Source organism: Portunus trituberculatus, chromosome 20 (assembly GCF_017591435.1).
Source record: "Portunus trituberculatus isolate SZX2019 chromosome 20, ASM1759143v1, whole genome shotgun sequence".
NCBI classification, from domain to species: domain Eukaryota; kingdom Metazoa; phylum Arthropoda; class Malacostraca; order Decapoda; family Portunidae; genus Portunus; species Portunus trituberculatus.
The window spans coordinates 2,267,501-2,282,500 of NC_059274.1; the positions used below are offsets into that span (position 1 = coordinate 2,267,501).

Genomic DNA, 15,000 nt, shown 5'->3' on the forward strand with positions numbered 1-15,000 from the left:
CTTATGCCCTCTATACACACCCTAGTCTTTTCCACAGCTAATACAACACTCACATCACGATTTCTTCTAACATAACCCATCTACACTATCCCTTTTTATCCTCCCAGCTCTCTCTTTCCTTTCCTTCAGTAATCCTATACTTTTATTGGTCCCATTATCTTCCTCACGGCTAATAGAACGTTCACATTACCATTTCTTCTACCATAACATTTTCTTCCCCGTTCCCAGTGGCAATACTCGGCTTCCCTTCCGCATCCTCCCAGCTGTTCCTTCCCCTTGCTTCCCCTCATCCACACCTCTGCACCACTTGGCTTCCTCACTGCTGATAGAACACTCACCTACATTTCTCTTCCTTCCCTGCTTGCTCTCTCCTTTAACTTGAATTCTGAAGCACTTCTCTTTCTCTCACCATGGCTGTTTACAAAGGACACAGAGGTGATTAATTAGTCTTCATAGTGTCCTCCTCAGTGCTGATAGAACACTTACCTATACATTTCCTTTCTTTCCATGCTTCCTCTCTATCTATACTCTCCTTTCACCTGAATTCTGGAACACTTCTCTCTCTCACCATGGCTGTTTGCAAAGGACACAGAGGTGATTAACTAGTCTTGATAGTGTCTTTTTCTGTTCAACAATGCAGAAATATCGTTAATTTGTTACTAGAACCATGAAATAACCCTTGAAAATGTTTGTCATCTTACTAGTTTTACGGGACTGTAGTGGAGGTGCTGCACAGAAGTGTTTCAGGGGATGGTACACGCTCAACTGAAATCCAACCACCATACCTGTACATATTCATACCTGTACATATGGCAAAGATAATTAAGTCTGTAATGCAAAGAAAGAATATAGTTACACACACACACACACACACACACACACACACACACACACACACACACGCACTCTCTCTCTCTCTCTCTCTCTCTCTCTCTCCCTCGCTGTGATCTTTACTATTGCGTTCCTATATTAACACCATTTCTCGTGTTTTGTGTGCATATTACTGGATACAGTATCAAATCACATCACACCATAACGCTGCCAATATGAAGGCCTCCGTAAAAGGAACTTCCAAAGGCGTAAACATACACTGGGTTGATTATTACATACTATACCTCCACCAGCACCACAGGCGCAGCCCCCGCCACCTGTTGTCCTTCCTACTAGCAGCCTAAAGTCGGTACGTCAGGTTCTTTTCCTCGGAGAGATGGACTCTGGACTCATGACAAACACGATTTGCCGTCTTCCAATTGTGCGATATGAAGCAGAAGGGAAAGATAAAAAAAGTCTGAGGGACGGAGTTGAAGAGGAAGGAAGAGAAGGAAGGAAAGAAAGGAGAAGGAAGAGAAGAATGTAGTTTTAGTTTTTTTTTCTTTTTACCAGAATTCTGAGAAAGAGAGAAAACTGGAGAATAAGAAGAAATATGAAAGCCGGAGTTTGAGGTGACAGAAAGGAAGCAGAGGTCAGGCGGAGGCAGAAAAGAAAGAGGGAGTAAATAAAATGCCATTCCACGAAGGCTTATAGGAGACGCGTAACAGGGAGAAAAGAAGTACGAAAAATGAAATTGGAGGAAAAAGAGGCGTGCGAAAAACGAAAGGATGGGAAGATAGGAGGAAAACAGAAAGGAGAATAGAGAAAAAAACGAAAGGATGGGAAGATAGGAGGAAAACAGAAAGGAGAATAGAGAAGTCAAAGGTGAAAGATGGCCTTCAGCTCAGTGCTTGTGGCGGCGGTGGCAAGCAACACAAACACAGCAGCAAGGAGTTCAGGGAGCACAAAGGAACACGTGATACACTCCAGAAGGTCACCGCGGGAACAAAACACCGAGGAAGGCAGCGCACAGAGGGACAGGAAATGAGAGCCTCACTTTCTCATGAGGGAACAAAACACAGTCGCCGCAGAAAATTGCACTCAGAATGTGGCGAAACGTTAGTGAATAGATACGACCAAAACAAACCAAGATAACTGGATTCGCTTTTTTTTTATACCATGTAGACTTTTCACGGGAATTTATGGGCTAAAGGGGATACTTTTTTGTGGTACCTCCTATCTCAAAGTCCACCCGCTAGGAAACCTTTGCCCTGAGTGAGGAAGCCCAACCTACACTCGGACCGTGGACAGGATTCGATCCCGTGCGCTTGGAGACTCCTCGGACCCCAAAGCACGCCTGGTTCCACTGCACCACGGCGGCCTCGTTCTTGTTGTTGTTGGGAAATGACAATATATTTCACCTAATTCAAAATCGATAAAGTATACATGGAAGTGAAATAATTGAATAAAATAAAAAAAAGACGAAACCCGCAGAAAAACATATAAGACATCAATAACACTGACAACAAAACAATCATAACTGTAATCTAACAAACCACACACCACTGTACGAGGAAACCATCTCATTAACGCCAGATGAAAGAGATTACGCCGCGATGGAGAACCTGCGGGAGGGATGGCAAAGGCTCTGTCACTTATCACAGGCTGAGCGGAACACCTGAGGGTCGGACGGGTGCTAACGTGAGATTTGTGTGCGACCTCCCAGTCACGCAGGCGAGAACACAACCCCGGCTTAACCTGGGGCTTTACCGTTTTCTGTTGTTCCTGAGGGAGTAGAGTTGAAAAGTGTTGTGGGTAATGAGGAGCGTCAAGTTGTAAGTGCTTTAAGTTGTGTAGTGTATTTTGTGTTGCTTTTAACCCTTTGAGTACATAACGCGTTTTCATATTAATTATGTTTACTATTTACCAATTTAGTACAGCTTCAGAAACCTATGTGGGGATTGAAATAGTGAAGACTCTGGCCATTAATCTTCTCACCTCCATATACTTTTCCTAATGTTAATAAAATGGTCTAATCGTACCCAAAACTCATGGTACTGAAAGGATTAAGGGTGTGAAGTGTGAAGTGGAAGTAATGAAGGACGTGGTTGAGTTGTAGTGCTTTATTTCCGAGTTAAGTGTTGTACGCAATGCAAAGTGTTTCAGTGACAAGGACATTACTTCCATTTATTTATTGATTTATTCATCTACTTTATAAATTATTCCTATCTCATTCTGGTTCACATTGTCGGTTTTATATATGTGATTCAATGTAATCTCTCTCTCTCTCTCTCTCTCTCTCTCTCATCCACCCTCCTTTTTACCACCAACACCACCACCACCACCACCTTCCTCTTCTCATCACGTACTGTTTTTTAAATCATATCTTTACAATCTCACCATATCACATTCTTACTTGTCATATCTCTCTCTCTCTCTCTCTCTCTCTCTCTCTCTCTCTCTCTCTCTCTCTCTCTCTCTCTCACCTGTCGGCAAGGATTAACTATAATATTCAGATAATCATGCGTGAAATTGTATATGCATAAAGGGCAAAAAAACCCTCACACCACCATTACTTTGGCTCCGCTTCACAAATATAGTAATTTCGTGTCCCATACTGAGCTCCGGTTACCGCGGGGAGGAAAGGAAGGATCATATGTTAAATCAGAGCGAAAAGATTATAATATGGTTGGAGAGTTTGAATCTGTAATAGGTTATCCTTGCCCCAGTGCAGAGTGGAAGCGACGTGTTTCTGTACAGCTTCATTCTTTTGTGGTATTTCTTTTGTGTTGGTGGTGGTGGTGGTGGTGGTGATGGTGGTGGTGGTGGTGGTCTTGTTGTTGTTGTTGGTGATATTATTATTACAGTTGTTATTATCATTATCTTTCTACTACTACTATTGCTAATATTATTTTTACTACTAACACTACTACTACTACTACTACTACTACTACTACTACTACTACTACTACTACTACTACTACTACTACCACTATCACCATTTATACCATTATCATTCTATTTCATAACATTTTTCTTATAATCATTCTTCCTTACATGTTACTTTTATTTATCTTCCTCCTTCTCAATGCGTGTGTGTGAGGGTGTGTGTGTGTGTGTGTAAGCATATATAGCCGTGTTCGGAATAAACACACACACACACACACACACACACACACACACACACACACACACACACACACACACACACACACACACATGATTTAGTGAACTCTATTCCTCCCTCGGTAGTTTATCCTCCAAGTACTTGTGTAAACTTTGTGAATATTCAAACGGCGGTTGTGGAGGAGGAGGAGGAGGAGGAGGAGGAGGAGGAGGAGGAGGAGGAGGAGGAGGAGGAGGAGGAGGAGGAGGAGGAGGAGGAGGGTTCAAAGAGGCGGTCTGTTTACTTCGGCAGCGACTTCTTCTGGAGTATGTTTAAGATCAGTGAGAAAAAGAAAGCAAATATTATAAGTTAGATGAGATTCATAGGATACTTACTCGTCTCTCTCTCTCTCTCTCTCTCTCTCTCTCTCTCTCTCTCTCTCTCTATGCCAGTGAATAAGTAATCTTGACACTGATTACAAAACAATAACGGAACACTATATTTACACCCAACCAGGTACACACACACACACACACACACACACACACACACACACACACACACACACACACACACACACACACACACACACACACACGTACAACAAACACCATTACCTAACCAATAATATCAGTACTGAATAATATTACCATGTTTTTTCCCCCACAAAATTACCAACACATCATCATACTCGTCATTCATGTTTCCTCGCCTCACCTGTCCATTTAAATCACCTGCAAGTTTAAAGGTCCAGCAGGAAATACATGTTACCTTGAATAAGCAGTAAGTTGGTAAAGAAACTGGTTCTCGGGTGCAGTATTGGATGAATGGAACAGAATCATCAAAATACTATAGTGAAGAATCAATAAGGAGCTTTACGTCGTTATACAGATTAATGAATGGGGTGTTGATAAGGGTAAACAAATAGGTAAGCTTTATATTGGGACTTGGAGAGTTTGTTGTAGTTAGGTTAGGTTAGGTTATAAGGATGTTAGTTATTTCAATTGGGACAAGATTAGCAAGAATTTATGGATAGGAATGAGAGATAGGTATGTTTTTTGTAGAGACTGCCACATGTAATCCCGGTAGTTTCTTCTTTCCTGTTGTCTTTGCTAATAAGGATGTTAGATAATCAATAATGAGTTTTAAAAATAGAAAAATATAATGAGAGATAGAAACAGCCATGCATAAGCCTCACTTTCCTGCAATTCCTTACGTTTTCTTCCGTCGAAAGGATGTTAGGTAATCAACAAAGAGGTTTACAAGATTAGGAAAAAAATATAGGTAAGAATGAAAGACAGACATGCTTTATATAAGAACCTCCACGTGTAAGCTTAAGTTTTTGCAGTTTCACATGTTTTGCTTACGTATTTCATCTCTTCTTTTACTCTTCGTTGTATTTGTCTTTCTTTCCCTGTCTCCTTCCCTCCGTTCCTGTTATGAATCGCGGCGTCCCTGCAATAAATGTGTCCCGAACGTGTCGCAAACGTGTCAGTCGCTCGGTATTCTGACGGTCGATTGTGTAAAAGAGCCAGACAAGCTGCAGCCGTGCGAGTTAGTGGCCGGAAAACACGTAACGAACGCGTCACAGCACAGAGCCACCCCTCCCAGCGCTGCAAATCCTGGGAAAAAAATGGATGAAAAAATACACACATAGAGAGAGAGAGAGAGAGAGAGAGAGAGAGAGAGAGAGAGAGAGAGAGAGAGAACACGAACAACACCTCGTGACAAATCTATCGGCGGAACTAAAAAAAAAAAAAAAGCGAAAAAAGGTCAGAAAAAAATACAGGAAAAGGAAATAGAAAGAAAACTTGAAAATCGTGACTTTGTTGCATAAAATCACGAAAGTTGAGCAAGCGACAATGGCAGCTCTCTCTCTCTCTCTCTCTCTCTCTCTGCTGAGGAGGAAATGAAAGGGAAACAAGGTCACGAAATCGAGGCAGGTGCATAGAGACGACTGCAATCTCTCTCTCTCTCTCTCTCTCTCTCTCTCTCTCTCTCTCTCTCTCTCTCTCTCTCTCTCTCTCTCTGGACAATCTTCTAAAGCACTTCCTCGCCACATTTACCTTACTTTCAAAACACTCCCTTAATTGAAGTCACTTGGGGTTACAAAGTGTTTTTATCGTTCCAGTGACAAATTAACAAGATGTCTTCATTACTAACAGAGGGAACAGTCTTGAGAATCCATCTAATGCTCTCTGTGGCCTTGGAAATTAGTCGTGGCGAGAGAGAGAGAGAGAGAGAGAGAGAGAGAGAGAGAGAGAGAGAGAGAGAGAGAAGCTTTTCTGAATATGGGGTGCTATCTGCTCTCTCTCTCTCTCTCTCTCTCTCTCTCTCTCTCAAAGATAAGGAAATGAAGAAACGTCCAATTCAAAGGTGAGCAGGATGATTTGTGGATGTGTGGAAGTTGCAAGACACATCTCTTTTTTTTATCATTCCATCTGATATCTCTATTGAAACTGACATTAAGTGACGCTCTAACTTACAAACTGGAGGTAAGTAAAGAGTTGAGGAGGGCAAAGTGACGAGGTGAGGAGGTGGTGAGGTGGCGGGGGAGTGGCAGGGACGGTTGGCTGTCACGCTGAATTTGCGTCACGACAGGCAGATCGAAAAACGAAGGCTTGGATCTCCTAGCGATTCACGAGGCAACGAGGCGTAACGCTCCTGACGGCTGCCATGCCGGGGCACTGCGGCAAAGGAGTTTGATTTCTTTCCTTCCTCTTCAGTAGATGCGCTAAAACTGCAAGAAACTATCGGGCCCACACGTGACAGTTCTTATATAAAGCTCCTACGTATTTCCAATTCATGAAGTTTTTTTTAAATGTAGCAGATGTGAAAATAAGTGCTTAGCGACACGCCTCACTGCACAACGGCTTTTAACCCCTTCAGTACTGAGACGCTTTTTTACATCGAGTTTTATGTAGGATTAGACGACTTTATTGACATTAGAAAAGGTATATGGAGGTCAGAAGATTAATGACCACATTCTTCACTATTTTAATCACCCACATGAGTTTCTGAAGCTGTATAAAATCACCAAATAGTAACCAGAAGGAATATGGAAACGCGTCATGGTACTGAAGGGGTTAAATGAACGAGACGAGACGAAATGTTTAGTAATACAGTTCACAACACAATGCCACACCAGACACTCACCGGGAGCCGCGGCGCTAATGGACGGCGCGACAGGGCAAGCCAGAACGGTCTTTTCTGTGGAGTTCGTCGCCTCTGGTTCGTGCAGAGGCCAATAGGAAAACGCCCCGAATCCATTCCGCTTGTATAGACTTTCTGAGAATTTTCCTCGCGTAATCCGGTAAACTTCATAGGTGACATGGCATAACTCCATTACAAGAGGCGAAAATCAAATAATTGGAATCGTACACACCTGCGCGAGACACCTGCTGCCCGGTCCTTCTTCCCCCTCGCCTGGACAGAAGGTAACAGTTGCACGGTGTCACGAATGCTGCGTTAATGTGTCGATGTGAAGTTACTTGTAAAAAAATTGATGTTGTGCACCTGAAAGCGATACTCTCCTTCATCCCTATGTTGGAGAGACAAGGGAGTGGCAAGGGAGAGACGAGGGAGGCGAGAATTGGTCGGTGTCATAGGTAATACTTCTAACTTTCACTACCAGGGGACATTCATCACGTTAGTTGGAGTTCCCCTTTCCAGACATCCATCTTCTAAGTGGTGTATCCCGTTTTCTTCACCCATCTCTCACGATTTTTCACTGTACAGGTCGAAACGAGCACAGAAGATCGGTCGCTTGATTGGAGGCTTGACTTTGGTATAGGAAAGTCACTAGTAACTGTGGGACAAAGATAATTGCTGGTGAGGAAAAGGCTTGGGTAGAAAGTGCAGCCAATAAGTGAGAGGCATAGGGAATTGTGGGCTTTATATTTCCTTATTTTGTTCCTCAAATTCCTCGTTTTCCTTTTCTAACTCTATAGCTTAATCTTATTGCAACCGAGAGAGAGAGAGAGAGAGAGAGAGAGAGAGAGAGAGAGAGAGAGAGAGAGAGAGAGAGAGAGAAACGTTGCAATAACATGTTCTGCTACTGCTACTGCTGCTCCTATTACTACTACTACTACTGCTACTACTGTTGCTGCTGCTACTGTTGCTACTACTTCTACTAAAGTTAAGTGACTGGACGGACGGGGCGCGCTGCTGCTGCCTTAATGAACTCCTGTCTCGCTTTCGTGGCATCACAAGTTGTCTAGATCATCGTAATTCAAACTTTCCTAATTTATGTGACGCTGCTCTACCTTTCCCTCAGCATTTCCTCCACTGCCTGTCTTATGCCGAACATCCCAAGATTTCAGCGTCCCTAGCTCCCTACCGTGGCTGTGTACCATGGCTCTCTAACGTGGGTTCCTAACGTGGCTTTCTATTGTGGTAGGTTAGGTTAGGTTAGGTTAGGTTAGCTCTTGAACATGGATCTCTATCGTCCATGTGCTCTCTCGACCACTTGGAACGAAATATCAGGACTCGTCACAGCTTCACTTCTAATTAGTATGAGGCGGGAAAGTTATCATTGGTAACTGGGAGATGAGGCGGGGCGAGATGGAAGGAGTTGAAGATCCGAAATTCAAAGGTTTCACTGGAGACTGGAGAGCTGGAGAAGAGGAAAAGGTAGATGAAGAAAGCTCACCCTTACAACTTCATAGGTATTGAAAATCACTCGTAACTAGAAGGAGACGAGGCTGGGTGAGGTAGAGGTGAGTAGAAAATTTAAAACTGGAGACTGAAGAGCTGGAGAAGATGAAAAAGAGACTGGAGAGCTGGAAAAGAGGAGGTAAAAGGTAGAAGTAGAATGCCCACCCTTATAACTTCATAGGTATTCAAAATCATAGGTAACTGGGAGGAGTAGAGGTGGTGTGAGTAAAAGTGAGTAGAAGATTTAAGACTCAGAGTTTTACTTGAGACTGAAGAGTTGTGGAATAGAAGAGGAAAAAGAAATATTGAAACTCACTCCTGTTACTTTATAGCTATTCAAAATCATCCACAAAAAGCAGCTGTGAACAAGTGCGCTGAGTGGGAGACACACGAGAGACCATAACATAACATACCTTGCAATATTTCGTCTTGTGTCAAATTATTCAAGCTTACGATGAGCAAAAACTGGAGGCAAGTCCATTTCCTGTCACTAATATTTCACTTTACACATTATCTTGCCCGGTCTGTCTCCACGTTGCCTCACCTCCATTACTGCCTCGCCCCGCCTCGCCCTGTCATTTTAAGCGAGGCGACAGAAACAACGCACGTCAAGCAGATTTGGGACAGAAGCATAATGGGTGTAAATGACAATGTTCTGAGGCAGATAAATTTTTCCCTCGCCAGAATGTAAAATCTTTCAATTCCGCGAGCTGTTGTGACTGCACGCACGCACGCACACACAAACGCACACAAATTCCTGAATGTAGCAGATGCAGGCATAATTTTTCAGCATATTTTAAATGTATGATGTTAATGATACTCTGAATATCATTACCATTTTTTCACCTGGAATTTGCACGCATTAACTGTCTTACCTGAGGGAAATGTACTGATATAACACAACAGTATGCACAGGAGCAGAGTACATCAACTATAACTCCTTTTAGAAACCTTCATTACAACCCTGGCTGATAATTATGTCGCCCCTAAAACACTTGACGTATTTGCTGAACACCTTTACGTACACATTCCAACACCTGCCCAAATTTGTTCACACTACACCTGTTATACTCTTTGTCGCCAGATCGCGTGCTGCCTCCCTCACGTCTCGCGCTTACAAGGTGAAGGGTGAAGTGAAGGGTGGGGATCAGGAGTGCACAGGTGAGAGAACGTACCTTTCACACCTTTGCTATACCTGTGCGAATTGTATAAGTTGAGAACACTACTATTATTATTACTACTACTACTACTACTACTACTACTACTACTGTTGCTGCTGCTGTTACTACTTTTACTACTACTACTACTACTACTACTACTACTACTACTACTACTACTACTACTACTATTACTACTACTACTACTACTACTATGGGAGAGTGTAAAACAAGATCCCTTAATGCATAACTGAGGTAAAAGTGTGCCAATTGGAGACGGAGAAAAAGGAAAAAGCAACAAAATAAACAATGTAGAAAGAAATGTACATGGAAAATCAAAGAAAACAAGAAAATATCAATCTACTCTCTCTTTTCCTTTACACCCCATGAAAAAAAAAAAAATAACAGAAATAAACAAGAACTCTTAATACGAACACAAAATAGAAACAGCTACACTAGATACTTAAAATAAAAGAAAAAACATAAGCCAATTACCATAACAAGTCGTAACGATTGAATATACGTGAATATACTATCCATTTAATGCCAATCACGCTAATTATCCAAGAATTTTAGCATGGTTCAGTGTTAAAATGAGTGGTAATTAATGCAACACGGATCAGAGCGCTATATAATTTCCCGTTAATTAGTCAGGTAGTCAGACAGGTGCAGTTAATCAGCTCTCACGGCTTTACCTTCATGCGAGTCACGTGTTTTGTTTGATAGACATGTGTTATCACGGTTATCCTTCGTAAATTTCCCACCAATGCAAAGAAATTGAAAAAAATATCAGTGTGTGCTTGTTTTGTCTTATCTGTATTATGTGAGATAGCTGCAATGGGCATTACACACACACACACACACACACACACACACACACACACACACACACACACACACGGCCCGGTAGCTCAGTGGTTAGAGCACTGGCTTCTCAAGCCAGAGGACTGGAGTTCGATTCCTCGGCCGGGTGGAGATATTTGGGTGTGTCTCCTTTCACGTGTAGCCCCTGTTCACCTAGCAGTGAGTAGGTACGGAATGTAAATCGAGGAGTTGTGACCTTGTTGTCCCGGTGTGTGATGTGTGCCTGGTCTCAGGCCTATCCGAAGATCGGAAATAATGAGCTCTGAGCTCGTTCCGTAGGGCAACGTCTGGCTGTCTCGTCAGAGACTGCAGCAGATCAAACAGTGAATTACACACACACACTCTCTCTCTCTCTCTCTCTCTCTCTCTCTCTCTCTCGCTGCAGGCCACGACGTGACACGAAAAAACTAATAAACTTCAATGATAATCCAGATAGATTACCTGGGGACACACGAACACACACACACACATAGAGAGAGAGAGAGAGAGAGAGAGAGAGAGAGAGAGAGAGAGAGAGAGACAGAAAAAGAAGAAAAAAAAAAAAAAAAAACAGACAGACAGGGTGGAGTGTAGGAGTGCGTGGTGATGACACTGGCTGGTGGAGAGACACTATGAAGAAGACGTGATGGGGAGTGTGGGAAGCCTGACGTTCGCTCCTCCTGGACTTAGAGGGCAGAATTGCGAGGAATGAGGCTGCGAATTGGGCATAAAGTGCAGATGAGATGAGGCCGTGGACAAAGACTAGAATTTACGTCTGTGGAAACTCGGATGAATGAAGTGTTTGAAGGAGGACAGCGAGGGTGACGAGGGCAGGACAGCCACACCGAGACGCCACTCAGGTAAAGAGAGAAAGGAGAATTGATAGCGTCTGATAAGAAGAAACAAGGGAAGGAGCAAGTGGTGCAAGTGGTAGGACGCTATTCATTATGTGAGGAATGGCAACGAAGGATGAGCAGGAGGAGGAATGAAGGAGATAAGGATATGCAGGAAGGAAGTAATTAAAGTGAATTTTCCTTTTTTCTTTTCTCATTTGCTCTATTTCTTCAGTTTTTTTTTTTTAAAGAGAATTATTATTATACGTATACTCGTAAACATATCTTAGAAGGAAATGACTGAGCAAAAGAGCATAAGAGACGTGGAAAGTATTAAGAGAAGTGCAAGGAAAAAGAAAAAGGTAACGAAGAAGAAATGAATAAGAGGGAAAGTGTCAGCTAAAAGTCACAAAGAAAAATGTACAAGAAATGAAAGAAAGATATGCAGAGAAACAGGAAAAGAATGAGGATACGAAGAAAAATGAAGATGAGTAAAAAAAAAAAAAAAAGCAAATGAAAATACATAATCAAAAAGAACAATATAAACCAAACTTTTAAAATGAAAAATGAAAAACGAGAGATAAAAACGATTAGGACTAAAAATCTTCACGAAAAAAACAAGAAAGCATAAAAGAAATAGAAAAATAACAAAAAATGGAAGGAAACAAGCAAAGGAACCCCAAAAGGACCCGTGTATAAGGACAGCATGAATGAAGGTGTGAAAAGAAATGCAAAAAGGGAAAAAAAGGAGAAGTTGTAGAGGAGGAAGTGAATATGAAGGGAAATGTACTCGTAAATATTCTTATCTTGCCAAGTTCCACCTTTTTACATTCAGTCTTCGGGAAAAAGAGGAAGAAAAAGACGCGGGAAAAATTCTTCTCTGATCCAGTAATCGTCTGAATTTTCCCCTGTTCAGTATTTTAAAGGAAGGAAATATCGCGTTTATTCAAATTTCTATACACGGTTTCCAATATTTTTTTTATTCTCTCTCTCTCTCTCTCTCTCTCTCTCTCTCTCTCTCTCTCTCTCTCTCTCTCTCTCTCCTTAAGCAAGAAATGTTATGTCTTGAAATATTTTGATGTTTTTTTTTTGTATTGAAACCAAATTATGCAAAAGAAACATATGTAACAAAAAAAAAAAAAAAAAACGAAATAAAAGTCATATACATTTTTTCTTATTCATTCTCAAAATCTCAAAATCAATTAAAAAATCAATGAAAATATATGAAAAGAAAAGAAATGTGTAAATAATGTCTAAACATCGACTAGAGAGAGAGAGAGAGAGAGAGAGAGAGAGAGAGAGAGAGAGAGAGAGAGAGAGAGAGAGATACATAAGAATACAAATATAATGGAGTCAAAATAGGCAGTATGAAGGCAAATCACTGACAAACCATTGAACTAAAGACAAATACCTGGACAATGAACACTGATAGTCTTTTTTTTTTCGTAATCAATAGAATGAACGGTCATTTGCAGATACAATGCTTGATTCATTTACTGTTTCTGCGTGGACAGCGAGTGAGGAAGAAAGTAAATTTGTGAAGAGAGTGAATGAAACTACATCCAGGACCATATTATGAAGAGGAGGAGGAGGAGGAGGAGGAGGAGGAGGATAAAGAAGAAGAAAGAGAAGAATGATAAGAAGAGGAGGAAGAAGAGGAGGAGGAAGGAGAGACAAATTTTGCAAGTCTTCCTAACACTCCAAGCCTTCCTCCTCCTCCTCCAACTCCTCCTCCTCCTCCTAATTACGAAACACTTCTGCGCTTCACCTCCACAATTTCAAAAGGCTTTATTTTGATCTACAGTATCATTTCAAGATGTTTTTACCATTTTAGAAGCAGAGTGACAAGATTTCTACACCATTAACTGGAGAGACACCCTTGAAAACCGAGCTAGTTACCTCTGTGGCCTGGAAAATAGTCATGGTAAGAGAGACGAATGATTTTTAAGGGGTTTTTGTTTTTCTAAAGGTAGAGTGACAAGATTTCTATACTATTAACTGAAGAAACATTCTTGAAAACCCCGCCAATCATTTCTGTGGCCTTGGATAATAGTCGTGGCAAGAGAGAAGAATGATTTTTAAGGTGTTTTTGCAGTTTTAGAGGCAGAATAACAAGATTTCTACATTATTAAGTGGAGAAACACTCTTTAAAACACAGCCAATCATCTCTGTGGCCTTGGATAATAGTCGTGGTGAGAGAGAAGTATGATTTTTAAGGTGTTTTTGCGGTTCTAGAGACAGATTGACAAGATTTCTACACTATTAACTAGAGAAACACTCTTGAAAACCTAGGAAAATAGTCGTGGTGAGAGAATGTATCGTTTCTGAATACGAACCTTAATCTCGACTGCCACCTGGTACACCTTTCCCTAATTACCAATCACTCTGAGACACCCTTACTTGTTCTGCAGCCACATCCAATCCTTAAATTTGGTAAAAATTCCGAAATTCTAATCTTTTTCAGCAATGATTTTCCTGTAATGCTTATAAAAACTTCTTACATTGGATTTGATGGTGATAATTGTCTTGTATCGAAGTAAAAGGGTCAAAACTGCAGGTAGATGAAAGACATTACGCTGCATTACGGTAAATTTCAATACAATACGATGCTTTACATTACGATCGCTTGTTTGATTAAGGAGAGCCATTTGTTGTTCGATGTGTTCAGTTACGTCTCTCTTTCCGACGCCCCGCAATGTGTTACTGAGTTTATGTTTCTTGCTTTTACGATTTGTGTTTTACGATCGTTCTATTAAAATATTCACTTTTTTTCTATTTCATTTATCTATTTATTTTTTGTGCAATAACGTGGCTTTTAGATGTGTGGTTCTGTAGTCACGTAATTCCCCTTCTCTCTCTCTCTCTCTCTCTCTCTCTCTCTCTCTCTCTCTCTCTCTCTCTCTCTCTCAGTGTCGGCGTGTTGCTATCAATAATGTTTATTCATATTACATTTTTGTGACAGGTTAACATTACAAGCTCGTGTGTGTGTGTGTGTGTGTGTGTGTGTGTGTGTGTGTGTGTGTGTGTGTGTGTGTGTGTGTGTGTGTGTGTGTGTGTGTGTGTGTGTGTTTGTGTGTGTGTGTGTGTGTGTGTGTGTGCAAACAGTAATGCATCCATCCATTTCTTTTGACATCCCCTCCTCTTCCTCCTCTTTCTCCTCCTCTTCCTCCTCCTCCTTCTCCTCCTCCTCCTCCTCCTCTCTATTCTTATCCTTTACTTATTCATCTTTTCCCTCCAAATCTTCTTTTCCTTATCACTTTTCCCCATCAGATTTGCTTCCCTTCTTCTTCTTCTTCTTCTTCCCTTCTTTCTGCAAATCCTCCTTTTCCTTCCTTCCTCTTCCCTCTCCACATTTATTTATATTTCTTTCTCCTTTTTCACATCTTTGTCTTCGCCCTCTTCCTCCTTGCCTCTCATTATCCTCGTATTTTTCTTTCATGTCCCTCTTTCGCCAAGTTTTCCGTTTCTCATATTCATTCCAATTCTTCCTCCTCCTCTTCTTCTCCCTTCTTACCCTTTGCATTTCGTATTTTCCATATATTCTAGCAACTTCATTATATTTTTTCTTCATACGCTTGTCTTCTATTCCTCTTCT

General features: G+C 41.4%; 1 protein-coding gene and 1 non-coding gene across 2 annotated transcripts in view; one reads left to right on the plus strand and one right to left on the minus strand.

The window, feature by feature from the left end:
- LOC123506599 (nephrin-like) overlaps positions 1-15,000 on the minus strand; it is a 414,125-nt gene that overhangs the window by 128,839 nt on the left and 270,286 nt on the right. The window lies entirely within an intron of this gene.
- On the plus strand, positions 10,630-10,703 carry Trnae-cuc. The gene has a single exon. It is a non-coding gene; the product is annotated as a tRNA-Glu (tRNA).